Here is a 14,504-nt window from a genome sequence, read left to right on the forward strand (position 1 = left end):
TCTCCTCCTCCCCATAATCCCCACCGGGGAGTCCTCAGGGATTAACTAGAACACTTTCTCCTTGTTCACAGCTACCTGGAATCCTAATCTCTGCCAAATGCTCTAACACACTAGTCCAGGACTTGTCTTTGGCTTATAGGGGACCCACAGGACATAACTAAATTTCTCAGCCAATCCAAATAGTTGCCCTGTCAACCCATGCCAGTTCATCCAAGGTGGTGAGTGAAGGAGTGAGGAAGACCTGAGTTCAGATTCTGCCTCAGAGGCTTACTTGATGTGGAAGTCTGGGCAAACCATAACTACTTTCAGCCTCAGTTTCCTTGTCTGCAAAGTAGGGATATTAGTATCTCATAGGGTTGATGCGGAGATCAAATGAGCTAATGTATATAAAATACTTTGCACATCTTAAAGCCCTATATAAATATTTTGTTTCTGAGTTTTTTTGGAAAATATGATTCTTACCTTTCTAGTTGACCTCATCACTCAACCGAAACTGCCCTTTCCAAAGATACTGATAACTTTTAATTGTCAAATTTGATGGTCTTTTCCTAGCACTAATTCTTCTTAATCCATCTGCCAAATTTGAGCTTTTGAACTGAGAAGGAGCAGTCGGAGAGGAAGAGAACAAGGACAGAGTCGTCCCTCCTTTGGGTTCTTTTTATGATACTATTTTCTCCTGGTTCTCCTCCTTCTCTTCCTTCCCATTTGACTGCTCCTTCTTAGTCTCTAGTGATCTAGAGTGATCTAGTAATCTAGTGATCAGGGTGTTTCCTAAGATTTTGTACTGAGCCTTCCCGCCTTCTTTGATTACATCATCAACTCTCATGGGGGTTTATAACTTCCACAATCTGTATTTCCCAATCCCTTGAATTCACACCATCAATTTCAGTCTGAATGCCCTGGAGACATCTTATACTCAACCTGTCTGAAACAGACTTTATTAGTTTTTACCCCAAATATCCCTTTCTTAACTGTTCTTATTTCTGCCAAAAGAATCACCATCATTGGTGACATCATGTCTCAGGTTTGTAATTTAACCCATTTTCAATTGCGTCCACTCTTTGGGACACCATTTGGGATTTTCTTAGCAAAGATACCTGGAATGCTTTGCCATTTCCTTCACCAGCTTATTTTATAGATGAGGAAACTGAGGCAAACAGGGTAAAGTGACTTGGCCAGGGTCAGATACTTACTGAGGCTGGATTGGAACTCAAAAATATGTCTCCCTGATTTCAAGCCCAGTGTTCAATCTACTTCACCACCTGTCGACATTTAAATTAGCTATTGTTACTGTAAAAGCCTTTGATTAGTTGGTTGAGACATAATTTCACTTCATCCTTAACTCAAAGCTAGAGGAAGGTGACAGTCTATTTAATCAATCAGTCCTTACATTTGGGTGTCAACCTACAATTCTGTAATTTGGCATCTTGGAGAATGGCTGGGGGCTCAGAGTGAGATCACAGCCAGCCCACGTCAGAAGCACGGCTTCAACCCAGGCCCTCCTGATTCCAAGACTAGCCTCCAACCATCAGGCCACATTGCTCCTTAGAAATGTTATTTACTGTTTAGTAGTTTGCTCAGAGAAAACCTGGGACAATGAACTGCCCTTGTTATGTGTGTCCACGGAGAGGAAATGCTAGTCTTCAGGGTATTTTCTGGCCATATGAAATTCCCTTAATGATCTGTTTACAAAAGGAACAAGAGTTACTTAAGGGGTACAAAAGCTTGTGACTTTTGTGAAGGTAGCTCTGCTCAGATGCCCTGGGGTGCCCTCATTATTTCTCCTTCCTTTTCTTCTCTACTACCCATCCCATTACCCTTCTGCTCTGTTTCCCCCCATCCCCCCTTCATCTCCTGGTTGTCATTTCAGCAGCAAACCTGGAAATCTGGGATGCTAGAGGCTACAGAGAGGAGATGAGGAGGCTCTTTGTACTTTAGAGTTGGCAGCTAAAATGGAAACTGCAGGGACCTTGGGGATCCCCAAGAATGATGCTTTCACTAGAAAGCCCCTCCATGCCAGGACCTACAAGCCCCCCTGCCTTACCCGGCTATTTCCCACTTCACTTCACATCAATGTAGGAAATAGTGATTCAACTGTTTCTCAGAACATTGTGATGTCTGCATTGTCAGGGACCTTTAATTTCATCCATTCTGACCAGTTCAGCTAGGAAGTAATGGAGGTGAATCTAGAATCATAAGCTTTTAGAGCTGGAAGTGACAGGCCAGTCTGAGCCTCTGATTTTGGAAGAAGACACTGAGGTTCACAGAAAGGAAAGGACGGGGCCAAGAAACTAAGTGGTGGAGCTGAGACTTCAGTCCTTTTCATTCCAAATGTAATTCTCCAACCCCTAAATGCTTAGTCCAGAACCTCCCTAGAAGTGAGATTACCTCCTCCAGGAAGCCTTCCTTTATTCTGAAATCCCTCCCACTTTGCAGTCCCTTAAATTAATTCATTCAAAGGTGATTCAGGACAATTCCAATAGACTTGTGATGGAGAGAGCCATCTTCAGAAAGAGCACTGTGGGAACTGAGTATAGATCACAACATAGTATTTTCATCTTTTTAGTTGTGGTTTGCTTGGGTTTTTTCCTCATTTTTCCCCTTTTTGATCTGATTTTTCTTGTGCAGTATGATAAATGTGGAAATATACTTAGAAGAATTGCACTTGTTTAACCTATATTGGATTACTTGTTGTCAAGTGGAGGGAAGAGGTGGACAGGGAGGGAGAAAAATTTGGAACACAAGGCTTTGCATAGGTGAATGTTGAAAACTATTTTTTGCATATATTTTGAAAAATAAGCTAATATTATTTTAGAAAAATAAATAAAAATAAAAATCATTTGTTCATTCATTCATAGAATGGAAAATGACATCAAAGAAATGTGATGTCACAGTTTGACTTTAGCATGCTCCTGGAAGCTGCGTCCTCCTTTGGGCTGTCTGTCTCTAATGTGTGTGTCCTGCTGGTCCCCTTCAAAACCTCATGGTTGATGTGGAGCTGAGGGAACAGTCAGAGAGGGGAGAGAGAGAGAAATTCCCTCCTGTCTCTGCTTGCCTCCTACCTCTTCACAGGCAGCTTCTGCCTGCGGTCTCAGCTAGTCTCAAACTGCCCTGAGATCCTTAGAGATTGTCCCTTTAAAGTCCAAAAAGTGTAACTAAGTTGTTTCCCCAGCCAAAGGTACCGTTCTCTTCTGGCTCAGTCAGAAAGGTCTTCTAGCAGGAGATAGGGTCATCTCTTAACATGAATACCAGAGTCTGGACCTTCTGTAATTGGCAGGCAGCTGGAGAGTACCATGGATGGATCAGAGTCAGAGAGACCTGAGTTCAAATATGACCTCAGACACTTACCAGCTATGTGATCCTGGGCAACTCACTTTAGCCTCTGTCTGCCTCAGTTTTCTCATCTGTAAAATAGGCATAATAATAGCACCTACCTCCCAAAGTTATTGTACTTTGTAAAGTGCTTTGCAAACTTTACAATGTGATATTAAATTCTAACCCTTATTATATCAAGTTGGGGAGCGGTAGCTTCCCTTCCACATTCAACAATAATTATCTTTCTTATCCTTATTTTGCCCACAGTAAGTATTTAATAAATTACTTTTACTTTATCATGTGTAAGGTAACAGCCAACCATAGTGCACTATATAAAACTTAATATGCTATTGTTCCTTCAGAAGAATATAAGTTCAGTGAGGGCAAGGACTGTTTCCTTTTCTGTCTTTTATGTGTGGTATCTAGGACAGTGTCTGGTACATAGTAAGTGCTTAATGTTTATGAATTAATTTATATTCCCAGGGCCTAATGTATATAGCATGTAGTAGATGTTTAATAAATGTCATTTATTTAAGAAGACAAAGCCTCTATTTTGATTTAATTCTTTTTTTTTTTTTTTTTTGCTGAGGCAATTGGGGTTAAATGACTTGCCCAGGGTCACATAGCTAGGAAGTGTTAAGTGTCTGAGACCAGATTTCAACTCATGTCCTGCTGATTTCAGGGCTAGTGCTCTATCCACTGCACCACCTAGCTGCCCCTCTCTATTTTCATTGAGTTTACCCTTTGTACTTTTTTATGCCATCTATGAGCATTCTTTAATTTGTACCCAAATAGACTCTAACACTTTTCTCTTCCAGCTTTGTGCTCAGGACAGGGCTGTGTTCAATAGGTGCTCAACAGCTGACTGCTGTTTACACCAAAGAAGAGAGTCCTGGAGAGAAAATTCTGAGTATTTCCTGTGATCATAATCACACAGTGATAGCTCTCTCTAGCCCTTTCAATCAGGCAAAGGAATTGAAATTACCTTCTTTACCTACTTTACTTTTCTGGGTTCAAAGTCTCAAGCCTCAGAAAATCCTTTGTCCAACCCCAACCTAAACAAAATACTCTTCTAAGACCCAACTCATGACATCCCTTCCCTGATGTCTTTGAGAATGAGAGACAATCATGACCACAAGAGCTATTGAGGAGTAGTATGGCAGTGAATCAGAAAACCTGCATTTAAATCCTAATTTTAACATTTATTTGCTGTGTGATCCTAGCTAGATCACTTCAACTCGCTGAGTTTGTGTTTCCTGGCCACCCTGATCTCATGATTTTCTTGGAAAATGAAGGACAAGAAGAAGTTATCCAAAGTTTACTTGAAGTTTTCAGTGAGGAGGACTTCTCCAGGTGCTTAAATTATTCAGGCATCTTTTCTGGCATCAAATCTGTTTTGTCAAGCCCATCCATCTTTCCTGGATCTGCCCTCTGGGGCAGAAGAAAACAGATCTCCAGCTACTTGGAGACTGCTCCCTTGACTCTGGCTTCAACAACATCCCCAATCTTGGGATGACTTGAGATTGAGAGATTTCATCATTCCAGGTTTTTTTCTTTTGGACACAGTCTAGTTTAAGACTATGGTATAATGTGTATAGCACCAGACTTGGGGTCATAAACCTGGCTTTGAAACTTGCTTCCCATAATTATTAGCTCTGTGATTCTGGTCAGATCACTTCATCTCTCCTTTCTTCAATCTAAAAAACTGACACTTCCCTCACAATGGACAAAATTAGATATTGTATGAAAAGAGCTTGAATGAACCTTAAAGGACTCTAAAAATGTGAACTATTGCCATGGGAACTTTCAAAAAGATTTTAGATTTAGTCAAATACAGAAGAATTTCTATTTCTTTAGTACTTTCAGTACTAAAATCCTCCCAGGATCCTGTTCCATTTTGATTTTGTTTTCTCTTTTTTTTTTTTTTTTTTTTTTGCTCAGGATCACACAGCTAGAAAATGTCCGAATATATATTTTCCCCCTGAGGCATTTGGGGTTAAGTGACTTGCCCAGGGTCACACAGCTAGGACGTGTTAAGTGTCTGAGAGCAGATTTGAACTTGGGTCCTTCTAACTTCAGGGCTGGTTCTCTATCCACTGCACCACCTAATTGGCCCCTGAGTATAAATTTGAACTCAAATCCTCCTGACTCTAAACCTAGCTGATGCTAATTCCACTTTTTTGACTGTCATATCACATCTTTTTGATTGATAAAATCTCTACATCTCTTTTAGGGAAACTATTCTATAGCCATGTCTTGCCCAAATTGCATTTGGGAAGTTCATTCCCCCCCCCCCAATCTCAATATAATTTTACATTTATTTCCTTGTTTTATCTTATTATTCATTTTACTTTTTTTAGTCCAATAGCCTAGGCTTCTTAAACTGCAGGTCACAACCTCATATAGGGATTCATTACTGAATGTGGGGGGAGTCACAAAATGATGATTTATTATCAGAAAATGTTTTTATATTTTATATACCTATATATCCAGGGTCATGTAAAAATTGCTGAGATGAAAAGAGGTCACAAGGAGAAAAAGTTTAAGAAGCCCTTGTCTAGACCAAGATTTTTTTTAATCTTAATTGTGGTACAGTAGAAAGTATGCTTGGTAAATGTCAAATACAAATTTTAAAGGAGAAGATCAGGATGTTTTCAGAAAAACCTGGAAAGATTTATATGGAATACAGAATAGAATGAGCAGAATTGAGGACATTGTATGTGATAAGAGTAATATTGTTTGAAGAGTAACTGTGAATGTGAATTATGAATTCAAATCATCTACAAAGAACTTATGAGGGAAGATGCTATCTCCCTCCAAAAAAACCTGATATATAGAATAATGTATTATGTGGTTTTTACAAATATATATCTCTGTCAAATGTTGGCCTTCTCCAGTATGGAACTGGAACTCAAAATGCAACAATAAATAAATAAGTGACTGGAATAAAGAAAGTATACTTGGAGTCAGAGGCCCTGGGTTCAAAGCCTCACTCTGCTTCTACCTGTATGTTATTGTTGCTGTTGTTCAGATGATTGTGTCTGATTCTCTGTGACCCTTTGGACCAACTGGCTATGATTTTCTTGGCAAAGATTCTGGAGTGATTTATCATTTCCTTCTCCAATGAATTCTTTTGTCAAGCAATAAGGTTAAGTGACTTGCCCAAGATCACACAAATAGGAAAATTCTAAGCTGAATTTGACTCAGCTTCCTGATTCCCAACTCCAGGTCCAGTGCTCTATCCACTGAGCCACCAGCTTGCTTTTGGGGAATGACCTTCATCTTTTCCTCATTTGCAAAACGGGGACAAAATGGGTTAGCAGATCGCTAGATCTATGGCCCTATACGTTAGTTTTGCCTCCTATGTTTTTGTAATCTAAATCTGATAAACATGCTACTTGTTCCTTTATCTAAGGCAGCAGTTCTCAAATATTAATAAGACCCTTTTAAACTCACAAAATATTAAGGATGTCAAATCAGTTGTGTTTATGGGGGCTTAATGATATACTGAAAATTACAACTTGATTCAAAAATATTTAATTCATGTAAAACAATAATAAATTCATTGCATAAACATTTTTAAAAAGAAAAAATAACTATATTAGGTTCACAGGTGTTACACATTGCATATATTTTTGGACCTTTTTCAATATATCAATCAACTGTGCCAATTTGTCACATGCTATGGTTCCAAGGGGTAAGGAGGAATACTTGGGATAACCATGGGGATGTAAGACACTGAAAATAAAACTTACTTTAAAAAAAGAAAATAGCTGTATTTTCCCAAACAAAAATATGTAGTGAGAAGAATAGCATTGTTTTATATATTTTTGCAAATTTCTTTAATGTCTGTCTTAATAAAAGATAGTTGAGTTCCATTCTCTGCTCCTGTATTTAGTCTGTTGCGATGATTACAACAATTATGTTGTTTTGGTTGAAGTATGTAAAGAAAATCATAGGAAAAGGGAAGACTATTTTAATAAGTAATGCCTTAGTATTATTATGAAAATAGTTTTGACCCCTCATATATTCCCCTGAAAGGATCTGGGACCCTCTGGACCATATTTTGAAAGCCCATCTAAGACATTGATAAAAATGCTAAAATAGCCCAGGGCCAAGCATGGATCCCTGGGACACTATACTAGAAATCTCTTTTCAGGTTGGTATATAGTATCATGATTTAGAGATCATCTCATTCAAACCTTTAATCTTAGAAACGGGGAAACCAAGGCCCAGAGACATTCTGACTTGTCCAATGTCACACAGGTAGAATTGGGTAGGTCTAAAGGCAGAATTGAGATTTTAATCTAGGCCCTCTGCTTCCATGCCATGCTCTTTCTCCTGCCCAGTAGAATGTCATCTCCTTGAAGCCAGAGGCCTTCTTTTGTATTTTCAGAACTTAGCCCAGGGCCTAGCACATTTTTAAGGCTTAATAGATGCTTATTGACAGACTAAATGACAACTCTTTGGGTTGGGCTAGTTCTGAACATACCTACCTGGAGGATCATTTAAGCCCATTGCTCCATCTTTTTCTGTAAGAGAAACTTTCAAATGTTTAGTTGAAATTGAGATAAGGTAGATAACTATGGTCTTCCTCAGTCTAGCCTATTGAAAAAGGTATTGTGGTTAATCTAGAATGACCTATTACTGATAAAGCCAGGAAACTCCCTATGATCATTATTTACTTTTAAAAAGATGTTCATTATTTTAATATCAGATTCTAGAATTTTTCCAGGAATCGGTCCAATTCACTGATCTGGTCAACAGCTTGTATACTCTATAGTTACTTTCATTTTTTTTTTTTTGAATGTTGGGGCAACATTTAGCTTTCTTCAATCCAGCAGTGATTCTCCCTATGCAATCATGGAAAATTACTGGAAGTTGAAGGAACTTAGACCTGGAAGGGAAGAACCTGGGGCCATCTCATCCAGTGTTTTTATTATTACTTTTTATAATAACAGCTTTTTATTTTTCAAAATATATGCAAAGATAATTTTCAACATTCACTCCTGCAAAATCTTGTGTTCCAAATTTTTTATTCCTGCCTTGTATTTCTTCACCCTCTCCCTCCTCCCCAAAATAGGAAGTAATCCAATATAGGTTAAACATGTGCAATGCTTTTATTTTACAAAGAAGAAATTTGAGGTCCAGAAAAGTGATTTGCTTAAGATCACATAAAAATGAGATTTGAAATGAGAACTTCTAATTCTAAATCGGCAGTTATGCTCACAATTTCCCCTTTTTTCCAGGCAGTTGGGGTGAAGTGACTTGGCTAGGGTCCCCCAGCTAGGCAGTGTGAAGTGTCTGAGGCCGAATTTGAACTCAGAGTCTCCCAATCCAGGGCCAGTGCTCTATCCATCTAGCCACGCCTGCATTCACAATTTCCCTCCACCTGTCTGGATAATACTGAAGTCAGCTCCAACGTGGGCTCTGAAATTTTCAGTGTGAGCATTTTAATCTCAACAAACAAGTTTTGGTTATTTTGTGAATTGTTTAAACCCCCCCCCCCCTCTTCTTTTTCTGAAGTGGGACTATTTAAGCAATTTACTTCCTCCTCTGTTAATCTGGGAAGCCTATATTTTTGAAAGTAGTCATCCATTTCATTTATAGGTTACCAAATTTATTGGCATAAAGTTGGGCAAAATAACTCCCTTTTTTTTTGCTCTAATTTCCTCTTCATTGATGGGAAGTTCTCCCTTTTCATTTTTAAGACTAACAATTTGATTTTCCTCTCCTTTTTCTAATCAGATTTACCAAAGATTTATCTATTTTATTGATTTTTTTCATAAAACTAACTCTTAGTTTTATTTAGTAATTCAATAGTTTTTTTTTACTTTCAATATTATTAATTTCTCCTTTTAATTTTAGAATTTCAAGTATAGGATTTCATGGGGGGGGGTTAATTTAGTCTTTTTTTTAGCTTTTTAAGTTGCAAGCCCAATTCATTGATCTTCTCTTTCTCTATTTTATTCAAGTAAGCCTCTAAAGATAAAATTTCCCCTTATTACCGCTTTGGCTGCATTCCACAAATTTTGGTATGATGTCTTATCGATGTCATTTGGGTGAAATTATCGTGTCTATAATTTGCTGTTTCACTCAATCATTCTTTAAGATAGATTATTTAGTTTCCAATTACTTTTTGGTCTGTTTATCTCTAGCTTTTTGTTGAATGTAGTTTTTATTGCATCGTGATCTGAAAAGAACGCATTTATTATTTCTGCCTTCCTGCATTTAATTCTGAGGTCTTTATGTCCTAATATATATAGATCCCCATCTTCTTAAACTTTAAGAGCTCAGAAAGGGGTCTTGTAACTGAATATGGAGGGAGGAGTTACAAAATCATGATTTATTATCAGGAAATGTTTGACTTGTCTAACTATTTTATATACCTGGGGTCAAGTAAAAATTTCTTGGACAAAAGAGGGTTGTGAATGGAAAGAGTTTAAGAAGTTATAAAGGTATCAAGTAAGTGGCTAACACGTTGCAAGCATAACAAACACATTACTAGCCCAAACCAAATTAAATGTAATTGGGAAACATGTAGCAAAATTAAGAAAAATACAAAAAAAACCCACAGAAAATGTTAATATGCAGTTTTCTAAGCCATCTGAAGGGTTAGTGGCCCTATTTCTATTTGAGTTTGACATCATTGGTCTAGATTTAGAAAAGTGATGGAGGAATTGTTAATGTATATTAAATTTTAAAATATGTTATATATGACTTAGTATGGATTTCCATGGTATTCAGGACTATACATGTACAACCTATATCAAATTGCTTATCTTCTCAACGAATGGGGTGGGGTGGGAGGGAAAGAATTTGGAACTCAAAAAAATTTTAATAATCTTAAAATTGTTTTTATGTATTTGGAGAAAATAAGATATTAAATATTCTTTTAAATGTGTTATATTGTATACCAAGATCAGGTCAAATTGGCTACATGATTTAGCTATAAAGGGTGATACCATAAGCAAATTAAGAGAGCAAGGAATAGTCAGATCTATGGAGAAGAATTTATGAGCAAATGAGATGAGAGCATTATGAAATGCAAAAGGGATAATTTTGATTACATTAAATTTAAAAGGTTTTGTACAAATAAAACCATTGAAAATAAGATTAGAAGGAAAGCAGAAAATTGGGAAATAATTTTTACAGCAGGTGTATCTGATAAAAGCCTCGGTTCTCAGTTATATAGAGAATGGAGTCAAACATAAGAATATAAATGATTCCCCAATTGAGAAATGGTCAAAGGATATGATCAGGTAGTTTTCAGATGAAGAAATTAAAGCTATCTATAGTCATATAAAAATACTCAAAATCACTTTATTTTTTTAGAGAAACACAAATTAAAACAACTCTGAGGTACCATCTCACAACTATCAGATTAGCTAGTATGACAGAAATGGAAATTGATAAACCTTGGAGATGTGGGAAAATTGGAAATTCTTTGTTAGTGGAGTTGTAAACTGACCCAACCATTCTGGAAAGCAATTTAGAACTATATCTAAAGGGCTATAAAATTGTGCCTACTTTTTGACCCAGCAATACCACCACTAGGTCTATATTCCACGGAACTCATTAAAAAAGGGGAAAGGATATATTTGCAGCAGCAGTTTTTGTGATAGCAAAAAATTGGAAATTAAGGGGATGCCCATTAATTAGGAAATGGCTGAATAGTATGTAATTATGATGGAATACTTATAGTGCTATGAGAAATGTTGAGCAGGATGCTCTCAGAAAAACCTGGAAAGACATTGATGGGCTCACACAAAGTGGATTGTACTGGGTACAAAGTAACAGCAATATTGTAAGATGATCAGTTATAAATTACTTTGCTATTCTCAGCAATACAATGATCCAAGACTACTCTGAAGGACAATGAAAAATGCTAGCCATACCCAGAGAAGGAACTGATTGTGTCTGAATGCAGATTGAAGAATACTTTCTTTTTTTTTTTTACTTCATTTTTTTCCAGAATGTTTTTTTTTTTTTTTTGGAGGGGGAGGGGAGAAGAGAATCTGTTTTCTTTCACAACATGACTTTTATGGAAATGCTTTACATAATTTCACATGTACCTTCACAATGGGGATAGGGAGTGGGGAGAATGGAAGAAGTCTGGAACTCAAAATTTTAAAAATGAATGTTAAAAGTTGTCTTTCACATAACTGGGGAAAATAAAATATTAAAAAAAAAAGAGGGGAAAAAAGAAAGATGAGCTGGCAGGTTTCAGAAAAAACTGGTAAGATTTAAATGAACTGATGCTGAGTGAAGTCAGCAGAACCAGGAGAACACTGTACACAACAATTAACAATAACACTGTGCGACAATCAACTTTGAAAGCTCTTCTCAGCAATAGTGATCCAAGACAATTCCAGAAGACTCATAATGGAGAACACTATCCATAGCCAGAGAAAGAATGATGGAATCTAGATACAGATTGATGGAGGTTAAATAACTATTTTCACTTTCTTTTTTTCTTTCCATGTTTTTTTTTTTTTTCCTTTTGTTCTGTTTCTTCTTTCACAACATGACTGATGTGGAAATATGTTTAATATGTTTGTACATATATAACCTATATCAAGAGTGCTTGTTGCCTTGGGATGGGGGAAGGAGGGTAAGAAAAATTTGAAACTCAAAATCTTATAAAAATGAATGTTAAAAATTATCTTTACATGTAATTTGAAAAAAATAAAATACTATTTACATTAAAAATGAAAGTGGGTTGCTATTTCAGAGAGAACTTTTAACAGTTTGTAAAATCCTTCCCTCTATAGTGGTTTCTCTCACCAGGTAAGAACTCTGAGGTAGAGAAGTTCTAATGCAATAGTAGTAAATGACAGATTTTTCTGCCCCATTTTGGATCCAGAGGAAAAAAAAATCCAGTCACTTCTGGATTTGATAGTGGAACTTCTGACTTCAAATTCCATTTTAAACAATTCAATGGGTTCAGGTGCTCCGGTCAGAAATTAGACAAGGCCATTCTTGCATTGCAGCAGAAGAGCTGAAAAGAATGCAAAAAATTAATCTACTATAAGGAATGACTCTTTCCCACACTAAAAAATGAACCCAATTCTCCAATAATCACTGGAAGAAAACCAAAAGCCAGTAGTAGTACTTCTGGGCATCAAACAGCTACTATGGGACTTCCAGTCCTTATTATCTATTTGTCCCCTAATTTTTTTTCTGCAAAAATCTTGATTCATAGACTATAGAGTGGCACTTTGCAAAGTTCCAAGGTTTTTTTCCACGTGGAATCCTAGAATCTCAAAGCTAGAAGACCCTTCAGGGGAGGCAAAGTGGAATGATGGATCAGAGGACCTGAATTGGTTGGTTAATTAGTTGTTTATATTTGAAGAGGACCAAAATGCATTACTGTGCAGTTATGTCTGACTGGCTGATCAGACCAATACAAGCTTGGAAGGATCTACCATAAGTCAGACACAAATAGTCCATAGAAACATTTGGAGTGGAAATGGCTCTAAATTTATGCATCTCACATTTGTTTTGTGCTATTACTTTCCTCAATAAAATTGTCCCTCATTCCTGAAGAGGATCATAACATCAGGGAGGTAATTCCATGACATGCAAGTGAATTGAATTGAAGTAAAGGAGGACTGTGCAGTCACTTGCCTCACTTTCCCCTCCAGTCACCTTTAACCAGATATAAATCAACATGATTGGTGAAGACTCTATCTGCCTCAATAAAACAGAAGTTCCTTGAGTTCCTTTTGATTTCTCCAAAACTGACAAATTACCAGTTATCTTTTAATTGTCAAATCCAATGGGTTTTCCTTTCTTTTTTCTTCTTTAAAAAAACAATTTTTTTAAGGTTACAGATTACTTTTTTTTTTTCATATTCCCTTATGAGTCATGTTGGGAGAGAAAAATCAGAAAAGGGAAAACCATGAGAAAGAAGAAGAAAAAGGTGAAAAGAGTATGTTTTGATCAGCACTCAGTCTCCATAGTTCCCTCTTGCCAAATGTCCTTTCCAAAATGTGACATCCAGTTCCCTCCAAGGGCTTTTCTTAATCCTCATTCTCCTTGACCTCTCTGTGGTCGACTTTTCTGATTCTACTCCTTTCTCTGTCTCCTTTGCTGAATTCTCATCTAGAACATCCCTCTAACATAGGTATCCCTCAGAGTTCTGTCTTGGGCCCCCTTCTCTTCTTGTTCTATTTTGCCTGATGATCTCATCAGATCCCAGAGATTTCATTGCTATCTCTAGGCTTCCCAAATCTACCTTGTGGCCCTCCTCTCAGCATCTCCAATTGCCTTTCACACATCTAGAACTGGATGTCCAGTAGACATCTTATACTCAAGCCCTCCAAAACAGAACTCAATCTCTTTTCTACTAAGCCTTCCCTCTTATTTCTTTTCACTAAATATTTCCTAATTATAGGTAAACTTTTTACATCAAAAATTTGAGTTCTAAATTTTCTTCTTTACTCCTTAAAAAGGCAATTTGATATAGATTATACATGTGAAGTCATGTAAAAGTTATTTCCATATAAGCCATGTTGCAAAACACACACACACACACACACACACACACACACATATATATATACAGAATAAAGTTTAAAATGTATTCTTCAATCAGTATTCAGAGTTCATCAGTTCTCTGTTAACAGATAACTTTTTTCATCACGGGTCCTTTAAAACTGGTTTTCCTGTTACATTCAAGGGCACCATCATTCTCCCAGTTGATGAAGCTCAATGGGAGTCATCTTTGTCTCCTCTCTCTGAGTCCCCAAACCTGCTCTCCAATGTTTCCAAAAACTTTTGAGTGTCTCAGAAAAGCCTCCATCACTCCTCAATACTGCTACCAACCTCATCATTTTCCTCTCATTGCCACAGACCCTCATCATCTCACACCTAAACTATTGTAACAACCTGCTAGTGGGTCTGCCTCCTTCAACTATCTCCCAACTCCAGTCCACCCCCCATGGATATTCCTAAATGCAGATCTGACTGTCACATATACTGCACTCCTCTTTTCCTGCCCTCCAAGACCAAACTGATTCCTCTTTGGCATTCAAAGCCCCTCTCTTCCCTCTTCCCAGAATCCTTATAACCCACCTATTCTAGTAACTGTCCAGCTTGCAGTTCCTCAGACAAAATACTCCATTTTCTTAGCTCTAGGTATTTTCTCTGGCCCATTCCTGGAATGCTCTCTCCTCTCTCTTCCT

Source organism: Antechinus flavipes, chromosome 3, assembly GCF_016432865.1.
Source record: "Antechinus flavipes isolate AdamAnt ecotype Samford, QLD, Australia chromosome 3, AdamAnt_v2, whole genome shotgun sequence".
Lineage (NCBI taxonomy): Eukaryota > Metazoa > Chordata > Mammalia > Dasyuromorphia > Dasyuridae > Antechinus > Antechinus flavipes.